The following is a 23,003-nucleotide window of genomic DNA, read 5'->3' as shown; positions in this document are numbered from 1 at the left end:
ATTTGTGGGTTCCTTTACAGGCTCAAAATGGCCAGAAACAAAGGACTTTCTTCTGAAACTCGTCGGTCTATTCTTGTTCTGAGTTATTAAGGCTATTCCATGCGAGAAATTGCCATGAAACTGAAGATCTCGTACACCGCTGTGTACTACTCCCTTTATAGAACAGCGCAAACTGGCGCTAACCAGAATAGAAAGTGGAGTGTCTACAGTAGTTTGAGAAACAGCTTCATTAAATAGTACCCGCAAAACACTAGTCTCAACGTCAACAGTAAAGAGGCGACTCCGGGATGCTGGCTTCTGATGAGTGTGTAATAAATAGTTATCCTGTGCCTGTTAATTTACCTCCCTGCAATGGCTGTTAGTTCCAATGTTGAAACTACTGTTTTTTGTCAATAGTTTTGATGACAGTTATCTTTTGATTGCTGACCTAAATTTCACAAATAGTTATGTTAGCTACAATAGGGAGACCACTATTAGCCCCTCCGATACTATCAACAGGCTTGTATCTAGCTATCATACTGCATGTGCTCACAAGCATAGAGGTGTTGTATATGGCAATATTGGGCCCATTTCCTTGAAATCTTCTGTTAGGTCTGAAACAACAAATCCAATATGTAATGATCTGGATTGTATTGATAAACCACTGGAATACAAAGACAGTAAGAGTTAGAAAATATACACTTAAACATACGTAGCCTATTGTCTAAAATAGAAGATATTAAGATCTGGGCCTTTCACAAAAATCCAGAAAAAATAGAAAGAACTGGATTCTGAGATTGCTATTGATGGTTACAGAGTATTTATGGCAGATAGGAAGGGTACAGGGGGCAGTGTAGACATATGTAAAATATCACCTTTCTGTTCAATGTTAAAATCTGTCACCATCCCAAATCAATTAGAATTTTTGACCTTAAGTCTCCAATTAGGAAGTAACTCACAATAACAATCATGGGAGTTTACTGTCCACCCTCTGCTAAGAAATGTGTGCTAATAGAACTCACTGACTTAATAGCCTTCTTTTCAGCCTCTGATGTGTTAATCGTTGGGACTTTGCCTGTGGAAACCTTTACTCTGATTGTTTAAAGGATATTTGTGCTTAATTAAATCTGACCCAGTTAATTAATAAGCCCATGCGTCCAAATCTGATGGACCCTACAAAATCAACCTTGATCCACCACATATTTACAAATACCCCAGAAAAATATGTTGTAAGTGGGGTGTTTTCCTTAGATATAAGTGACCATTGTCCTAGTGTATGTATCAGGGATGTGCGAATACCTAGATCCAAACCATGTATTATCAGAAAGAGGAATTTTAAACATTTCAATGAACAGGCCTTTTTACATGATCTTCAATGTAGTGACTGACATTGACTGTATCTCATCTATTCATGATCCAGAGCTGGCTCTAAAAAACTTCTCAAATGTCTTCAATATTTGGGTTGGCAGGTAGCCTAGTGGTTAGAGTCCTGGGCGTGTAACTGAAAGGTTGCTGGATTGAATCCCCGAGCTGACAAGGTAAAAATCTGTTGCGCTGCCCCTGAACAAGGCAGTTAGCCCACTGTTCCCCGTTCGGCCGTCATTGTAAATAAGAATTTGTTCTTAACTGACTTGCCTAATTACATAAAGGTTCAATAAAAATGTTGTCGATGAGCATATTCCCTTAAACACTGGAGCTAGACAAAGTTATACATTCATAATAGAGATGCTGTCTGGGCCAAAACTAGCTTTACGGACTCAAACCCAGATTGGCAATCATTTAGGGGATTGAGAAATCTGTGTAAAACTAGTTAGAAAAGCTAAATCTGATTATTTTGTTAACGCACTGATTGTGCAGGGAATCTGGTCCTGGAAAAGCATTAATCTCTGAAGGGTTGTAGCTCTTCTTCTCTTCCCCATCAAATTCATCTCTCAAATCAAATCAAATTATGTCACATGCGCCAAATACAACAGGTAGACCTTAAATGTTATATGCTTACTAACAAACCCATAACCAACAATGCAGTTAAGAAGAATATGAGTTAAGAAAATATTTACGAAATAAACTAAACGTTTTTTTAAAGTTACACAATAAAATAACAATAACGAGGCTATATATACAGGGGGTACCGGTACTGAGTCAATGTGCAGGGATACAGGTTAGTCGAGGTAATTGAGGTAATATGTACATGTACAGTACCAGTCAAAAGTTTGGACACCTACTCATTCAAGGGTTTTTCTTTATTTTGACTGTTTTCTACATTGTATAATAATATGCTGTTTTTCAAACGGAATCAAGGCATTAAAATGTACCAGAGGCCAACAAAACACAGCTTGTTTGGCAAAAATATCTTAACCCACTATTTTTTCTACGGTGCATCCAGAAAGTATTCAGACCCCTTGAATTTTCCACATTTTGTTAGGTTACAGTCTTATTCTAAAATGTATTATATAAATGTTTTTCCTCATCAATCTACACACAATACCAAATAATGACAAAGTGAAAACAGGTTTCTAGAAGCTTTTGAAAATGTATACAAAATGAAAAACAGAAATACCTTATTTACATAAGTATTCAGACCCTTTGCTATGAGACTCAAAATTGAGCTCAGGTGCATCCAGTTTCCATTGATAATCATTGAGATGTTGCTACAACTTGGAGTCCACCTGTGGTAAATTCAATTGATTGGACATGATTTGCAAAGGCACACACCTGTCTATATAAGGACCCACAGTTGACAGTGCATATCAGAGCAAAAGCCAAGCCATGACATTGAAGGAAGTGTCCGTAGAGCTCAGAGAAAGGACTGCGTCGAGGCACATATCTGGGGAAAGGTACCAATCTCTGCAGCATTGAAGGTCCCCAAGAACACAGTAGCCTCCATCATTTTTAAATGGAAGAAGTTTGGAACCACCAAGACTTTTCCTAGAGCTGGTCGCCCGGCCAAACTGAACAATCGGGGAAGAAGGACATTGGTCAGGAAGGTGTCCAAAACCTGATGGTCACTCTGACAGAGCTCCTGAGTTCCTCAGTGGAGATGAGAGAACCTTCCAGAAAGACAATAATCTCTGCAGCACTCCACCAATCAGGGTTCTATGGTAGAGTGGCCAGACGGAAGCCTCTCCTCAGTAAAAGGCATACGACAGCCTACTTGGAGTTTGCCAAACGGAACCTAAAGGACTGTCAGACCATGAGAAACAAGATTACCTGGTCTGATGAAATCAAGATTGAACTCTTTGGCCTGAATGCCAAGCATCATGTATGGAGGAAACCTGGCACCATCCCTAAGGTGAAGCATGGTGGTGGCAGCAACATGCTGTGGGGATGTTTTTCAGTGGCAGGGACTGGGAGACCAGTCAGGATCGAGGGAAAGATGAACGGAGCAAAGTACAGAGAGATCCTTGATGAAAACCTGCTCCTGAGCGCTCAGGACCTCAGACTGAGGTGAAGCAACACCTTCCAACAGGACAACGATCCTAAGCACACAGCCAAGACAGCGCTGGAGTGACTTCGATACAAGTTTCTGAATGTTCTAGAGAGGCCCAGCCACTTGAACCCGATCAAACATCTCTGGAGAGACCTGAAAATAGCTGTGCAGCGATGCTCCCCGACCAACCTGACAGAGCTTGAAAGGATCTGCAGAGAATGAGAGAAACTCCCCAAAAACAGGTGTGCCAAGCATGTGGCGTCATACTCACGGCTGTAATCGCTGACAAAGGTACTTCAACAAAGTACTGAATTAAAGGGTCTGAATACTTATATAAATGTACTATTTCAGTTTTTTATTTATTTATACATTTGTATCAGGTATTGTGTGTAGATTGATGAGGGAAAAAATACATTAATACATTTTAGAATAAGGCTGTAAAGTAACAAAATGTGGAAAAAGCCAAGGGGTCTGAATACTTTCCGAATGCACTATTTGGCTGGCTACTCCATGTGCATGTGTAAAACACTGTATTCACTCAATTCAGTTTCAAATCATGAAATCAACAATTCAATAAAAAAAATATTACATTCCAATTCAATATCCTAACACAAATTCAAAATTATGGAATTCAAATGCAATCTCTGTTGGCAATGAAATCACTCCATATTTTCAAATAGTTTCAAAGTGTATTTCATTTACATTTACATTTAAGTCATTTAGCAGACGCTCTTATCCAGAGCGACTTACAAATTGGTTAAAATATTAAACTACTTGTCTTTTAAATAAAATATATCTGAATACTTACTTTGTATGTACAGTATTGTGAAAGCAATTGAGATATTTGAAATAGTATCAGAACCCAGGTCTAGCTCATATAGTACAGTATTGACACTGAGGTGATAAAGCAAACCAAATTACCAAAGGGACAATTACACTTTCTGAATCTGAATGCAAATCCTGCATGAGATTGCATAATGGTACACTCCACTGTACACAAATAACAAAAACTTTCACTTACCAGAACAACAACCTTAGTCTTAGGAAGACGGGAGGGAGGTGAGCAAGGATTCCCCCTGCAACTTGCTCTGCCGAATGCTCATGATTGTTGGTTCCTACCCACACCACCGTCACCTGGAGGGGACCAACGAGGTATTGATTAGCTTAATCATATGTTATAGTTCTGATCTGAATGAAAAGCACTCCAGGACCACAACTGTCCACCTGTGGACTTGATTAGTGTAGTGTCAACAACGCACCCACTGCCAGCTAGCCTACTTCAGCAGTACTGTATCATTTTAATCATTTTAGTCCATAAGATTCTTGCTACGTAAGCTTAACTTTCTGAACATTTGAGACGTGTAGTCCACTTGTCATTCCAATCTCCTTTGCATTAGCGTAGCCTCTTCTGTAGCCTGTCAACTATGTGTCTGTTTATCCCTGTTCTCTCCTCTCTGCACAGACCATACAAACGCTCCACACCGCGTGGCCGCGGCCACCCTAATCTGGTGGTCCCAGCGCGCACGACCCACGTGGAGTTCCAGGTCTCCGGTAGCCTCTGGAACTGCCGATCTGCGGTCAACAAGGCAGAGTTCATCTCAGCCTATGCCTCCCTCCAGTCCCTCGACTTCTTGGCACTAACGGAAACATGGATCACCACAGACAACACTGCTACTCCTACTGCTCTCTCTTCGTCCGCCCACGTGTTCTCGCACACCCCGAGAGCTTCTGGTCAGCGGGGTGGTGGCACCGGGATCCTCATCTCTCCCAAGTGGTCATTCTCTCTTTCTCCCCTTACCCATCTGTCTATCGCCTCCTTTGAATTCCATGCTGTCACAGTTACCAGCCCTTTCAAGCTTAACATCCTTATCATTTATCGCCCTCCAGGTTCCCTCGGAGAGTTCATCAATGAGCTTGATGCCTTGATAAGCTCCTTTCCTGAGGACGGCTCACCTCTCACAGTTCTGGGCGACTTTAACCTCCCCACGTCTACCTTTGACTCATTCCTCTCTGCCTCCTTCTTTCCACTCCTCTCCTCTTTTGACCTCACCCTCTCACCTCCCCCCCTACTCACAAGGCAGGCAATACGCTCGACCTCATCTTTACTAGATGCTGTTCTTCCGCTAACCTCATTGCAACTCCCCTCCAAGTCTCCGACCACTACCTTGTATCCTTTTCCCTCTCGCTCTCATCCAACACCTCCCACACTGCCCCTACTCGGATGGTATCGCGCCGTCCCAACCTTCGCTCTCTCTCCCCCGCTACTCTCTCCTCTTCCATCCTATCATCTCTTCCCTCCGCTCAAACCTTCTCCAACCTATCTCCTGATTCTGCCTCCTCAACCCTCCTCTCCACCCTCTCTGCATCCTTTGACTCTCTATGTCCCCTATCCTCCAGGCCGGCTCGGTCCTCCCCTCCCGCTCCGTGGCTCGATGACTCATTGTGAGCTCACAGAACAGGGCTCCGGGCAGCCGAGCGGAAATGGAGGAAAACTCGCCTCCCTGCGGACCTGGCATCCTTTCACTCCCTCCTCTCTACATTTTCCTCCTCTGTCTCTGCTGCTAAAGCCACTTTCTACCACGCTAAATTCCAAGCATCTGCCTCTAACCCTAGGAAGCTCTTTGCCACCTTCTCCTCCCTCCTGAATCCTCCTCCCCCCCCTCCTCGCTCTCTGCAGACGACTTCGTCAACCATTTTGAAAAGAAGGTCGACGACATCCGATCCTCGTTTGCTAAGTCAAACGACACCACTGGTTCTGCTCACACTGCCCTACCCTGTGCTCTGACCTCTTTCTCCCCTCTCTCTCCAGATGAAATCTCGCGTCTTGTGACGGCCGGCCGCCCAACAACCTGCCCGCTTGACCCTATCCCCTCCCCTCTTCTCCAGACCATTTCCGGAGACCTTCTCCCTTACCTCACCTCGCTCATCAACTCATCCCTGACCGCTGGCTACGTCCCTTCCGTCTTCAAGAGAGCGAGAGTTGCACCCCTTCTGAAAAAACCTACACTCGATCCCTCCGATGTCAACAATTACAGACCAGTATCCCTTCTTTCTTTTCTCTCCAAAACTCTTGAACGTGCCGTCCTTGGCCAGCTCTCCCGCTATCTCTCTCTGAATGACCTTCTTGATCCAAATCAGTCAGGTTTCAAGACTAGTCATTCAACTGAGACTGCTCTCCTCTGTATCACGGAGGCGCTCCGCACTGCTAAAGCTAACTCTCTCTCCTCTGCTCTCATCCTTCTAGATCTATCGGCTGCCTTCGATACTGTGAACCATCAGATCCTCCTCTCCACCCTCTCCGAGTTGGGCATCTCCGGCGCGGCCCACGCTTGGATTGCGTCCTACCTGACAGGTCGCTCCTACCAGGTGGCGTGGCGAGAATCTGTCTCCTCACCACGCGCTCTCACCACTGGTGTCCCCCAGGGCTCTGTTCTAGGCCCTCTCCTATTCTCGCTATACACCAAGTCACTTGGCTCTGTCATAACCTCACATGGTCTCCTATCATTGCTATGCAGACGACACACAACTAATCTTCTCCTTTCCCCCTTCTGACGACCAGGTGGCGAATCGCATCTCTGCATGTCTGGCAGACATATCAGTGTGGATGACGGATCACCACCTCAAGCTGAACCTCGGCAAGACGGAGCTGCTCTTCCTCCCGGGGAAGGACTGCCCGTTCCATGATCTCGCCATCACGGTTGACAACTCCATTGTGTCCTCCTCCCAGAGCGCTAAGAACCTTGGTGTGATCCTGGACAACACCCTGTCGTTCTCAACCAACATCAAGGCGGTGGCCCGTTCCTGTAGGTTCATGCTCTACAACATCCGCAGAGTACGACCCTGCCTCACACAGGAAGCGGCGCAGGTCCTAATCCAGGCACTTGTCATCTCCCGTCTGGATTACTGCAACTCGCTGTTGGCTGGGCTCCCTGCCTGTGCCATTAAACCCCTTCAACTCATCCAGAACGCCGCAGCCCGTCTGGTGTTCAACCTTCCCAAGTTCTCTCACGTCACCCCGCTCCTCCGTTCTCTCCACTGGCTTCCAGTTGAAGCTCGCATCCGCTACAAGACCATGGTGCTTGCCTACGGAGCTGTGAGGGGAACGGCACCTCAGTACCTCCAGGCTCTGATCAGGCCCTACACCCAAACAAGGGCACTGCGTTCATCCACCTCTGGCCTGCTCGCCTCCCTACCACTGAGGAAGTACAGCTTCCGCTCAGCCCAGTCAAAACTGTTCGCTGCTCTGGCCCCCCAATGGTGGAACAAACTCCCTCACGACGCCAGGACAGCGGAGTCAATCACCACCTTCCGGAGACACCTGAAACCCCACCTCTTTAAGGAATACCTAGGATAGGATAAGTATTCCCTCTCACCCCCCTTTAAGATTTAGATGCACTATTGTAAAGGGACTGTTCCACTGGATGTCATAAGGTGAATGCACCAATTTGTAAGTCGCTCTGGATAAGAGCGTCTGCTAAATGACTTAAATGTAATGTAATGTAAATGTAAATGGGTGCCCTTTCCTCTCTCAGAGCCTGTGCTGGCCCGATTGAGTCTCACCTTAGGCCCAATGTTGTCCAATTCTCCATTCTGCAACCTCCACAGCACATTACAGGTGGTGTCTCCCCCGATGCCAAAGTTGAGCGCATGCAGAGGAGAGAAGAGTTCCCGCCAGATCTGTGGAGTGAGTGATGTAGCAGGTTGAGATCCAGGACAAGGATTAGTGTAAAATATCAGTGTCATAGCAAAAGGTAAACAACTAACACATGCACAGAGGTCCACACACACAGTATTATAACTGATATAATGCACAGCAACATGTATTACACACACACACACACACACACACACACACACACACACACACACACACACACACACACACACACACACACACACACACACACACACACACACACACACACACACACACACACACACACACACACACACACACACCAGGACACACACACCAGGACACACACACCAGGACACACACACACCAGGACACACACACACACACACACACACACACGCACACACACACACACACACACACACACACACACACACACACACACACACACACACACACACACACACACACACACACACACACACCAGGGTTTCCGTTGTGGTGCTGGACAGTTGACCTGCAGCATTCTAATTTAACAGACCTTTAAGAAATTTACAGGACCCTTATGCATTGGGTGCATAACCAGATTAGGGAATCCACCTACAGTGCTCAAAATGACAGCAATCACATTTAGTTCATGGTAAATAATCTTAACAGAACATAAAACTCAAGGATGCAATGGCGTCTGTCCTTCTTACTGAATGCACAATTTGAAGTTGTTCATATTTTCTTTTCCGAACAGCAAAATCACTAGCCGATGCCAATGTACTATGCCCCATAGTAGAACAGTTAACCTATTCTATTGGTCAGCTTGTCGTGCAAGAAAGAAATAGCCTATTCCAAACACACAATAGATCCCAAATTCATACAACCTGTAGGCCTAGGCAACAGTCAAAAAAATGAAAATGCAATGAGGCTAATGCAACAGATCAGAATGTTTAGCTTAAAATTTTGGTAAACTATTATTTAGGCACATTATAAGCGCAAAAATGTGCACATGGCAGTAGGCTACACACAACTGTTCCTTCCCTAGTGCAATCCCCTGAAAAACATTGTCAAAAGCACATCGCACATTTGAGTGGTTTCAAGAGACAGATTAAAATATCCATTACAAATTTTGAAAGAGGGGAGATCTAAAGATGCAAAAACTAGCATGAATTGCTAATATGACTAGGATTGTGCATTTGGCTGCTGGACAATGAAAGAAAGTTGATTTGAAAACCAATAAAACATGAGAGAAATAGGCTACTGTTTTCAATGGCATATGAAAGTCTATAAAATAACTGCCTGCACGTTTGGTTGGATTTTTGGCTAAGCTACTTTGAAGCAAGGTAAAAAAAAATGCCTGATTATATGCAGTAAAACATTCAGGTTTCAAACAATTAGGTATACATTTTCAAAATGGATACGCCTACTGACTCCAGCTCATTGCAAAGTGGTGAGTGACCTGCTGAGGCTTGCCTAGTTGCCTATGTACTTGATTGGCAAATGGTAAACTCGCTTTAATTACCAGTTGAGAAATAAAAATAGTAGCTCTTTTTAATCTTGGCCATCGTTTTTAAACATGCGATTGCATTAAGAATTGTAGTGGGCAGGTTTCACTCCAGTACCAACCAACAGCTAGCTGTTTGATGAGCTGTAGCAGCAGCTCTCATGCTACATTGACTGGGATCAATCAAAAATGTGTTATTTTGCCGGAGCCAAATTGTATTTATCGCCTTTTCATTGATATTTTTGGGGGCCAAAAGCCAGCTATTACTGGCTAACGGAAACCCTGACACACACACACACACACACAATGTTGTATACACAGGCATCTGTCCTCTCTCACCTCGTACTGCTGCATTAGCTGCACCATGGAGTCTCCAATAAACAGCACCTCTGGCTCTGCATCCTTACACTCCTGAACAAACCGCGTGTGCTGCAGAAACACAACACGTCATCCCCAGGCAGACACTCTACAGCCAAAAAGTTCTACAGCTGCCCCATCGAGAGCATCTTGACTGGCTGCATCACCGCTTGGTAAACTCCAGCCACCAAAGACATAAGATTGTTCACTCTGCTACCCTCTGGCAATTGGAGACAGCTTCTACTCCCAGGTCATAAGACTGGGCGGTATACCTCATATACACTGTATACAGGGGTATTTGGAAAAAGCCACGGGATGGTTTTTTCAATACCATTGAAACAATTTATTTTAATACATTTGAATACTTGTAACTACTTAAGTAAATCCCTGCAGTCAACTTGTGCAATTCGTTTGGAGATAAAGACTGCGTTCTTAATTTCATATAATTTTCATTATGAAGCTAGCTGGTATTTATTATTACTTATTATGGATCCCCATTAACCGCTAAAGCAGCAGCTAATCTTCCTGGGGTCCAGCAAAATTACGGCAGTTTATACAATTTTAAAAACATTACATTCACAGATTTCACAACACACTGTGTGCCCATACTCTCCCCCTACCACATATCTAAAGTAGTAATTCAATGTGAATGTATAGTGCGTATGTTATCATGTGTCTGTGTGTGTGTGTATGCATGTGTCTGTGCCAATGCTTGTGTTGCTTCACAGTCCCCGCTGTTCCATAAGGTGTTTATCTGTTTTTTAAATCTAATTTTACTGCTGGCACGAGTTACTTGATGTGGAATAGAGTTCCATGTAGTCATGACTCTATGTAGTACTGTGTGCCTCCCATAGTCTGTTCTGGTGGCATGACTTGTGGGGTATGCATATATATGGGTGTCCGAGCTGTGTGCCAGTAGTTTAGACAGACAGCTCGGTGCGTTCAACATGTCAATACCTCTGGTAGTCCCCAGTCACGTCACCTGGTGCTTGTTTACAAGCACACAACAACGAGTATATTAACTGTCTAAAATGTGCTAAATGCTCTGCAGTTTAGATTTAGTTTCTAATTTACTGTCTTCCGAAATCAAGCGTTCCCTTGGTAACCGCAGAGAATATTTGTTTTGTGCGTGCAACAAACTCTGAGAAGCACTTGAGTTACTTGTATAGTTTAGGTCAGACACTGTATGAAATGTTTGCAATGCGCTCGTTAGCATTCTCTATGGGATTTGACATGCACTTGTTAGCATTGCTAACCTTAGGATTACAGAGTATGAGTGGGCTTTGAAAACAGCAGCCCTTGTGTTCAGTGCCAGTATTACCAAATATTCCGGTATGGCACAAAGTCGGTATGAAGGTATGATAAACTGGATATCTCCCAAGCCTAAAAGGCGCTGCATGTGATACGGCCTCAGCAGAAGTCAGGGCATTCATACATCTTGCGCTTTGTTGAGCAGAATATTAAGTAGCAGCCTGCCAGTTCGATCTTGATCGTTGTACCAGATCCTTCTCCTTTAACTTTTAATTCCATTGTTTAGATATCTCCTAACTTTTGCCAAACAGAGGCTCTATGACTGTAACCTATTGCCGCTTTGATGACTTATGATTGGCCGCCCAACAAGAACAATTTACACACGCCACCCTCCACTATTGTGAAAAGCAAGAGCAGCAACATAAACGTCTCTCGCTCTCAAAATTACACATATCCGAGACCCATGACAATCATATCAGAACCAACCGAGACCCGAAACATTATTTAGAATTCGGGTACAGGATCGGGTATTCGCGTACAGGTGGATCCGTGAAGGTCTCTACCGACAACTCGTGGGTGATTCTCATGAACTTGGTACATTTTGAAAATTCAAAACACTTTTTATTTTGTAACGCCTAATTGCCTAAGATATAAAAATAAAAAATAAAAAAATGGTCTTTTTAAAATATATATATTTTTAAAGAATATTTTCATTTTAATCCGTTCTCATTACCGTAACATGTGACATGTTCATAACCTGGATTTTTATGTATTATTTCTGTTTTAAACTATTATTAATGTTTCAAAAGTAAATACATATAATGAGCTAAATGTCATTTTAATTTTATGGACAGCTCAAATATTTTGAATTCTGTAATATTATTCTAGGAATATTTTATCATTGATGATGCAATTCGGTAATGAGATCCATGTTACAGTAGATGAGACCGAATTACAGTAATGAACAAACAGTATTTCATCATGAGCAAAAAATATATAATTTTTAACCATATTACCCATCTGAAGCATTAAGAACAACAAATAATTAACTACACACCACTGCCCAGCTCTATCCGCCCCCCTCCCAGTACTTCACATTTTTTCTGTGTTCTTTAGGAGTTAAGTCTGCCACAGACTTAAGTCCATTTCTCTTTTGTTTTTGGTACCTGTGAAATATAGAATGATAGCCACTCTCTTTATGAACAGTCCCTTCCTATTCCTTGTGTAATAACAAACAGCTAAACTCCATTAGTATGCAATTACAATGCAAAAACATGATTAAAGTGTTACTAGTGTAAGCTAACTACAGTGTTATAACCAGTGCCTAAAATATTGCTAATCACAAATGATAATCACTATCTAAACTCAGCAAAAAAAAAAAAAGTCTTCTCACTGGCAACTGCATCTATTTTCATCAAACTTAACATGTGTAAATATTTGTATGAACAACTGAGACGTAAACTGAACAAGTTCCACAGACATGTGACTAACATGTGACTAACAGACATTGAATAATGTGTCCCTGAACAAAGGGGGGTCAAAATCAAAAGTAACAGTCAGTATCTGGTGTGGCCACCAGCTGCAGTAAGTACGGTAGTGCATCTCCTCCTCGTGGACTGCACCAGATTTGCCAGTACTTGCCGTGAAATGTTACCCCACTCTTCCACCAAGGCACCTGCAAGTTCCCGGACATTTCTGGGGGGGAATGGCTCTAGCCCTCACCCTCCGATCCAACAGGTCCCAGACGTGCTCAATGGGATTGAGATCCGGGCTCTTCGCTGGCCATGGCAGAACATTAACATTCCTGTCTTGCAGGAAATCACGCACAGAACGAGCAGTATGGCTGGTGGCATTGTCATGCTGGAGGGTCATGTCAGACATTTTGTACAGTTTACTCACTGTTAGTCAGCACCTCTAACTTTTTTGGGATGTGTGCCAGTTCATGCTTTTCACAAGATAAATACACATCCCAAAAAAGTTAGAGGTGCTGACTAACAGTGAGTAAACTGTAGGCTATTGGCTATTCGGTTCTCTTGTGGTGAAGGAGAGTCGGACCAAAATGCAGCGTGTAGATTGCGATGCATGTTTAATGAACAAACGTAAACACGAATCAATACAAACACTACAAAACAATAAACGTAACGAAAGTAACAAAAGTATTAACTTAAGGGGGCTGAATAATTTTGCACGCCCAATTTTTCAGTTTTTGATTTGTTAAAAAAGTTTGAAATATCCAATAAATGTCGTCTCAGTCTTCTCTGCAGATCCTCTCAAGCTCTGTCAGGTTGGATGGAGTGTGTCGTTGCACAGCTATTTTCCGGTCTCACCAGAGATGTTCAATTGTGTTCCAAGTCCAGTCTCTGGCTGGACCACTCAAGGAGATTGAGACTTGTTTTGAAGCCACTCCTGCATTGTCTTGGCTGTGTGCTTAGGGTCATTGTCCAGGTCCTGAGCACACTGGAGCAGGTTTTCGTCAAGGATATTTCTGTACTTTGCTCCATTCATCTTTCCCTCGATCCTGACTAGTCTCCCAGTCCCTGCCGCTGAAAAACATCCAAACATCATGATGCTGTCACTAAGCTTCATCATAGGGATGGTGCCAGGTTTCCTCCATACATGATGCTTGGCATTCAGGCCAAAGAGTTCAATCTTGATTTCATCAGACCAGGTAATCTTGTTTCTCATGGTCTGACAGTCCTTTAGGTTCCGTTTGGCAAACTCCAAGTAGGCTGTCGTATGCCTTTTACTGAGGAGAGGCTTTTCCTCCAGACGTTTGGCATTCAGGCCAAAGAGTTCAATCTTGGTTTCATCAGATCAGAGAATCTAGTTTCTCATGGTCTAAGCGTCCAACTCTCGGAAGAGTCTTGGTCGTTTCAAACTTCCATTATAGAATGATGGAGGCCACTGTGTTCTTGGGGACCTTCAATGCAGCAGAAATTTGATGGTACCCTTCCCCATATCTGTGCCTCGAAACAATCCTGTCTCTGAGCTCTACAGACAATTCCTTTGACCACATACGCAAGAAGACTCAAGGCGTTTTGCTCTGACATGTGGGACCTTATATAGACAGGTGTGTGCATTTCCAAATCATGTCCAATTAATTGAATTTACCACAGGTGGACTTCAATCAAGTTGTAGAAACATCTCAAGGATGATTAATGGAAATAGGGCGTACCTGAGCTCAATTTCGAGTCTCATAGCAAAGGGTTTGAATACTTACGCAAGGTATTTCTGTTTATTATTTTTAAGACATTTGCAAACATCTCTAAAAACCTGTTTTTGCTTTGTCATTATGGGGATTCGTATGTAGATGGGTGGGGAAAAAATATTCCATCCATTTTAGAATAAGGCTGTAACATAACAAAATATGGAAAAGGGAAGGGTCTGCACTGTAAGCTCCCAGTAATGTAATGTATTGGGTAAACCACCAGTTTTGGCATCATCTTCTATTCATAATGAAAATTAATGTTGGAATTTGAGTGTAATGTCCCCTTAACACAATTCATATCAAAGTTTGTCAGTTGCTTTCAGATCTCAAAAGTAGTGTAATCTCAAGAAATGTCTAAATCGCATGCCAACAATTAGAACATCATACTATATGTCTCCACCCAAATGGTTTGTATTGCTTTTATTCAGAACCCCATTAGCTGTTGAAGAAGCAGCAGCTATTCTGCCTGGGGTCCACACAAAACATGAAAAATACAGAACACTAATGGACAGGAAGACAAATATTAACTAACACTAAAGAACAATATGACTATTTTAAAAAGTAATAAGAAGAACTCGAAAATAAAGAAAAATACATGAATAATACTACAAATAATGTGTGGGTGTCTCCTCATTGTTCCTTGAGGTGTTATCTTCTTTTATTTTATTTTAAAGAGATTGTATTGTTTGCCTGAGTCAAGCGAAGTCCATGTAGTCATTGCTCTATACAGTACTGTGCATCTCCCAACCTCTGTTCCGGACTGAGAAGAGACCCTGATTGCGTGTCTTGTGGGATATGTATAGGTTTTGAGCTGTGTGTTAACTGGCTGAAAATACAATTCTGTACTTTCAGCATGTCAATACTTCTTACAAAGAACAGCAGTGATGCAGTCAATCTCTCACCCACTCTGAACCAGGAGAGTCTGACCTGCATGTTATTGACATTGGCCCGCTGTGTACATTTGAGGGCCAGACGTGCTGCTCTGTTCTGGGTCAGCTGCAGCATTCTCTGTCCTTTTTCCCCCACACATGACCATACAACTGGGCAATAGTCAAGATGCAACAAAACCAGAGCTTGCAGGACTTTTTGGTTGCATGTGATGTTAAAAAAAGCAGATCATCTCATTATCACAGACAAACCTCTCCACATCTTTACAACAATATAATAAATATGCTTTGGCCATGAAAGTTTACAATCTAATATAACACCAAGAAGTTTAGTCTTCAGTGGAAAAGATAACCACCACAAATCAGGAAAAATTTTGGTGCTCAACTTTTCCATTCATTTTGGATTGTTTGCATACAGCTGAGCTGAATCTACAAAACAGATGGTCTAGGATGGCCGAAGACCACTTTTGAGTTGTGAAAACAGACAAAATGTAGATTTTTAAGTGTAATGTGTCTTTAAAAAACAAAGTGTTTCCCCTATATTTTATTTTTGCAGTGGTGGGAAACGAAATAGTCCTGGAAGGGGCGGTGGTTGGTCAGAATATTTTCCTCCAGGTTTCCCCTCTTAAAAATCACTTTTCTAAAAGAAAAACAACAAAATTGAATGTGATAACAATGCTTAAACCACACCAGGAGACCAATCTGCACTCCAAAAAAATCTATTCATGCACTTTCTAATCTAATATACTGTAAATAGTTTAATCAATAATATTGCTCAGAGTATTACACAGTTATGGTAATGGTCATGTAAAATGGCTAAATTGTGTTAAGAGGATTTAAACATAATAAAAGAGACCAGCTTACCTTGTAGCCATCTTTGATCTTCTCTTCTTAGTAATGCATTATGGGTCAAAATAAATAAACCAAAACACTGTACTTTGTACAGGAACATCAAGAAATAATATGGTAATGTGAAACACGTGCTCAGACATGTTTGGTCTAAAATATGAATAGTTTGTAATGGGAATATCTAGAAATGATAACTGTCTTTGAATATGTAGCACTTTAAACAATATTTCATAGGTTTTAATTAAATATGTTAGTTATTTTGGTAACACTTTACTTGACACCCAGCGTAAAAACACATTATGACATGGACATAACCATGTCATAATATGTCATAACAGCTGACAGGTTATAATCTGTCATAATGTGGTCAAAACACTGTCATGACCCATATATACACCTGTTGTGACATATATTGCGTTATTTTATGGCTGGTTATAACATAAGCATGTCAAAACCCACGTTTATTCAAAGATTTTTTCCCTGCCAAGAACTTTCCTTTCGTCATATTTTAAATAACTTGTAGAAAATACACTTTATGACGAATATCATAAGGCATTATGACCATCCTGTGTCACTTACGACTAAGAAAATACACTTTATGACACAGTCAAGAAGCATTACGACCATCATAATCTTATAAACTAGATAGGCCTATCAGGTACACGCCCTTATGTCAGTCATCAGTCCTGCCACTGAAATCTGTTCCTACATTCTCATCAGAAACAGAGCACTGGGGTAGGTGCATGTCTGACATCAATGTGTGCACAATTACTATGATCATATAATATGGTCAATTTCTGAAAATGTAATATAACATAGCCTACTTGTCAACAGTATGTTTATGGTGTAATGGAATGTTTTGCCTTGTGTAGGTTGACATTTATGTAGGTGTCATAGTCAGCCACAAAATAATGCAACATATCACAACAGGTCTAAATATATGTGTAACGACAGTGTTATGTCAGCTGTTATGACATATGACATGGATATGACCGTGTCATAACGTGTTATGATGCTGTGTGTCAAGTAAAGCATTACCGTTATTTTTAGCAATTAAATGCATGTAAAGTCCTTGGACCCGAAAGTATTACAGAAATTAGACTATTATTAAAAAGTGTTACACTTAAGATTTAAGCCCAAAACAGATTAAAGAGCCAGAAACCAAGCATAGTGAGCCTTAATATGAAAGTAAATTATTTACGATTCCCTTTAGAAAGTATTCACACCCCCAGCCTGAATTGAAAATGGATTAAATTGAGATTTGTCATCACTGGCCTACACACAATACCCCATAACGTCAAAGTTTAACTGTTTTTTTTTTTTTACGCACTACGCACTTCAGCACTTGGCGGTCCCGTTCTGTGAGCTTGTGTGGCCTACCACTTCACAGCTGAGCCATTGTTTCTCCTATACGTTTTCATTTCACAATAACAGCGCATACAGTTGACAGGGGAAGCTCTAGTTTAGCAGAAGTTTGACAACTGACTTGTTGGAAAGGTGGCATCCTATGACGGTGCCACATTCAGTCAATGAGTTCTTCAGTAAGGACATTATACTGCCAATGTTTGTCTATGGAGGTTGTGTGCTCGATTTTACACACCTGTCTGCAACGTGTGGCTAAAATAGCCAAATCCACTAATTTGAAGGGGTGTCCACATACTTTTGTATATATAGTGTAGCTCCATTCTTGTGTATTTTATTCCTTGTGTTACTATTTTCTTTTCATTATTTGTTTTAAACTCTGCATCGTTGGGAAGGGCTAGTAAGCAAGCATTTCACCGTTAAGTCTACACCTGTTGTATTTGGTGCATGTAACAACTAGAATTTGATTTTTTACATATTGGTGGAGATTGAATTTAAGATGGACATGATTCTTCTGTTCCATCCATGTTAGGTTCTCTCTATGTGTTCCACACACACACACACACACACACACACACACACACACACACACACACACACACACACACACACACACACACACACACACACACACACACACACACACACACACACACACACACACACACACACACACACGCGTATTACCATGAATCAGTGACCTTAGGTTTTGCAGAGTCTGAGTCCTTCAGGTCAGTTACTGACAGGACAGTATGGTGTAGTTAGAGGCAGTAGGGTCGACTAACCTGGGACATCCAGCGGTCGTCTCCCTGTATATCCTCCACTGCCTGGGCCACTGCTGCTGGGTTCATCTCATCGCCACTCATCCTATCAGACACACATCACAGAGGAATTAACATTACAACACACACACAATAAAAAATTATATGTCCATTAATATGCCCTGAAGAATAACACCTGGTAGGTTTTTATTGACAGAGTTGTTGAGGCTAGCTTCTGGCTTTCGGTTTATTCACAGAGTGGGTGGTGAGACAACATTGCCTGCTGGGAGGCCTCACAGACAGCCAGGGGTGGGATGGTAGGGAGAATCTAATGACAACACCGATGCGAGGGCAATGAAGGCAAAGGGCTGGAATTTCGCACACATCGTATCTACTGATAACAACAACCCACTGTCTTTAGCGCTAGCTGTTCAGCAAGTTTAATTTGAGTTTGAATTATGAAAGGACAATGCTAGACGACCCAAGAAGCAGCGTTAATAAATGCGGACTGTCGCTGTTGTCTCTCCCGACAAACACACACGGCAAGCCCGCGAGTCAGTCAGCCCTACCCCTTGTACCTTAAAGCTTCTGATGATGGTTAGTTCTTGTCAATATAACCAGAATATTTCCTCGCGCACGGATGCTGCACGGCTCAGATGTTTTGCATCCAATGATGATAGTGCGTCGGTGCAGATTCTGCTCTCGCGCTTGGATGCTAGCAAGCTAACGTTAGCTGGCTAGCAACTCACCCTGATAAAGTAGCTCCTCGTTTCCTGTCAATAAAGAACTACGATATAGCTTTTCTATTACTCTAACAATTAACTATCTGCAAAATAAATGTCTAAGAGATTGTTCTAAATGTGAAACTTATCGGTCGAGTCGACCCAACCTCCCGCTCTTCAGCATCCGACGTTTCCTTTTTTTGCTCCCTCCCTTTCGCTCTCCAGCAGGGTTGCCAGGTCAAGTTAAAATGTCTAGCCAAATTACTACAGAAAATGTTCACAAAAGACCTGAACTAGCCACACCATTTTCACAGCAAGAGATGAGTTTCCATTAATACAATATAACTTTTTCCCATAACGTTATCGAGCCAATTAAGAAGGAATATCAGAGTAACTTCAAACGACTTCTAACGACGAAAATTCGTGTTTCCTCAAAATAATAATTATTGCAAGCTATAACATGACGTAATAAAGAAATTTGAACATGTGGCAAGATAAAAGATAATTCACCATTATTAAACTCGTTAGATCATTTGCACAAGGGGGTATCGTATATGGCCAACATACCAGCTAATGGCTATTCTTAAGCATGAGGCAACGGCAGACGTTAACCGTGGAATATTGGTCATATACCGCAAACACCGGGATTCCTTATTGCTATAATAAACTGGTTACCAAAGTAATTCCAACAGTAAAAAGTAATGTTTTGTCATACCCGTGCTATATGGTCTGATATACTACGGCTTTCAGCCAATCAGCATTCAGGGCTCAAACCAGGTATATAATTAAGCAATGAGGAGGATGTGGTATATGGCAAATGCTAAGAGGAGGGGCTCCAACCACCTGGTTTATAATTGTACATTAATCCCCTTTGCGCATGTATTTGTATTTATTATGGATCCCAATTGACTTGTGCCAAGGCAGCAGTTACTCTTCCTGGGGTCTGACAAAATTAAGGCAGTTATACAATTTTAAAAACATTACAATACATTCATAACAGATTTTACAACACACAAAATGTGTGGCCTTAGGCCCCTACTCCACTACCGCAATATCTACAACACAAAATCTATGTTTACATGTGTGTATAGTGCATATGTTATCATATGTGTGTATGCATGTGTCTGTGCCTATGTTTGTGTTGCTTCACAGTCCCCACTGTTCCATAAGGTGTATTTTTATCTTTAAAAAAAAATCAAATAGCCCTTACACACCCTGGAGGTGTGTTTTGGGTCATTGTCCTGTTGAAAAACAAATGATAGTCCCACTAAGCGCAAACCAGATGGGATGACAAATCGCTGCAAGGTTCTGTGGTAGCCATGCTGGTTAAATGTGCCTTGAATTCTAAATAAATCACTGACAGTGTCACCAGCAAAGCTTCCCACACCATCACACCTCCTCCATGCTTCACGATGGGAACCACACATGCGGAGATAATCCGTTCACCTACTCTGCGTCTCACAAAGACACGGCGGTTGGAACCAAAAATCTAAATTTGGACTCATCACACCAAAGGACAGATTTCCACTGGTCTAATGTCCATTGCGCGTGTTTCTTGGCCCAAGCAAGTCTCTTCTTCTTATTGGTGTCCTTTAGTAGTGGTTTCTTTGCAGCAATTCGACCACAAAGGCCTAATTCACACAGTCTCCTCTGAACAGTTGATGTTGAGATGTGTCTGTTACTTGAACTCTGTGAAACATTTATTTGGGCTTCAATTTCTGAGGCTGGTAACTCTAATGAACTTATCCTCTGCAGCAGAGCTAACTCTGGGTCTTCCTTTCCTGTCGTGGTCCTCATGAGAGCCTGTTTCATCATAGCGCTTCATGTTTTTTATGACTGCACTTGAGAAACTTTTCCGGATTGACTGACCTTCATGTCTTAATGTACCTTGTCACAACACAACTGACTGGCTCAAACGCATTAAGAAGGAAATAAATTCCACAAATTAATTTTTAACATGGCATACTTGTTACTTGAAATGCATTCCAGGTGACTAACTCATAAAGTTGTCTGAGAGAATACCAAGAGTGTGCAAAGCTATCATCAAGGCAAAGGGCTTTGAAGAATCTGAAATATAAAATATATATTTTGATTTGTTGAACACTTATTTTCCTACTACATGATTCCATATGTGTTATTTCATAGTTTCGATGTCTTCACTATTGTTCTACAATGTAGAAAACAGTACACTTGGGTGAAGGTTCACCTTCCAACAGGACAACGACCCTAACCACACAGCCAAGACAACACAGGAGTTGCATCGGGACAAGTCTCTGAATGTCCTTGAGTGCCCCAGCCAGAGCCCAGACTTTAACCAAATCGAACATCTCTGGAGAGACCTGAAAATAGCTGTGCAGCAACGCTACCCATCCAACCTGACAGAACTTGAGGAGATCTGTGGAGAAGAATGGGAGAAACTCCCCAAATACAAGTGTGTCAAGCTTGCAGCATTATAACCAAGAAGACTCGAGGCTGTAATCACTGCCAAAGGTGCTTCAACAAAGTACTGAGTAAAGGTTCTGAATACTTATGTAAATGTGACATTCCTTTTTTTTTTTTTCCCCCACAACACTTACTTTGTCATCATAGAATATTGTGTGTAGACTGATGAGGGGAAAAAACTATTCCATCCATTTTAGAACAATCCTGTAATGTAACAAAATGTGGAAAAAGTGAAGGGGTCTGAAAACTTTCCAAATACACTTTAGGTCTAACTACAGTATACATGTTTGAGGGTGTTATGCAGGTGAATGAGGACCCAAAAGCGACTTAATGGAAAACAGAGTCTTTATTCCAGTCTTAAACAAAAGCGATAATCCTGGATATTAATCTAGGTAAATGCAAAAACAGGAAAACTGAAATCCACTCGTCAGTAGAGAGGAACGACTGGAGACGCGACCACAGACTGCAGGTCGCTTCGGGAAGGCACCGGCCGTAGCTGACATTGACACCTGCTCACACGCAGCATCTGAAGAAGGTAAAAACACGACAGGGCGGAACAAGGACACAGAACAGCGAACATCAAACAAGGATCCGACAAGGACAGAAGCGGAAAACAGAGGGAGAAATAGGGACTCTAATCAGAGGGCAAAATAGGGGACAGGTGTGAAAAGAGTAAATGAGGTAGTTAGGAGAATGAGGAACAGCTGGGAGCAGGAACGGAACGATAGAGAGAGAGAGCGAGAGAGGGAGAGAGGGAGGGGGAGAGAGAGGGATAGAAAGAGGGAAAGAACCTAATAAGACCAGCAGAGGGAAACGAATAGAAGGGAAGCACAGAGACAAGACATGATAATCAAAGACAAAACATGACAGAGGGTTACTACTACAATACATAATTCAAAACATGAAAACATTACTACATAAAACCATTAAATACAGTTGGAATGTAGTTTCCATCAACCAGAAAAACAACAACATGGATAAATACATTTAGATTGTAAATACTGCACATTACTTTTGCATTACCCATATATACTGAACAAAAATAGAAGCGCAACATGCAACAATTTCAAAGACTTTACTGATATACAGTTCATATGAGGAAATCAGTCAATTGAAATAAATCTTTAAGCCCTAATCTATGGATTTCACATGACTGTGAATACAGATATGCATCTTCTGGTCACAGATACAGTACCTTAAAAAAATGGGCCTCACAATGGGCCTCAGGATCTTGTCACAGTATTTCTATGTATTCAAATTGCCATCGACAAAATGTTAATTGTCCGTAGCTTATACCTGCCCATACCATAACCTCCACCATAATGTCAACATTGTTCACATCAGCAAACCACTTGCCCACACGACGCCATACACGTAGTCTGTGGTTGTGAGGCTGGTTTGACGTACTGCCATATGATCTAAAACGACGTTGGAGGCGGCTTATGGTAGAGAAATGAACATTCAATCTCTGGCAACAGCTCTGGTGGACATTCCTGCAGTCAGCATGCCAATTGCATGCTCCCTCAAAACTTGAGACATCTGTGGCATTGTGTTGTGTGACAAAACTGTACATTTTAGAGTGTCTTTTTATTGTCCCCAGAACAAGGTGCACCTGTGTAATGGTCATCGG

The 23,003-nt window shown here is 42.0% G+C and overlaps 1 pseudogene; it reads right to left on the bottom strand.

Moving 5' to 3' along the window:
• Nucleotides 1-19,155, bottom strand: part of LOC123999677 — a 28,443-nt pseudogene extending 9,288 nt beyond the window's left edge.
• Between the last annotated feature and the right edge of the window lie 3,848 nt (nucleotides 19,156-23,003).

The sequence above is a fragment of the Oncorhynchus gorbuscha genome, linkage group LG16 (genome assembly GCF_021184085.1).
Source record: "Oncorhynchus gorbuscha isolate QuinsamMale2020 ecotype Even-year linkage group LG16, OgorEven_v1.0, whole genome shotgun sequence".
NCBI lineage: Eukaryota > Metazoa > Chordata > Actinopteri > Salmoniformes > Salmonidae > Oncorhynchus > Oncorhynchus gorbuscha.
The sequence above is the reverse complement of the archived record's forward strand: the minus strand, read 5'-3'. Positions and strand labels throughout refer to the sequence as shown.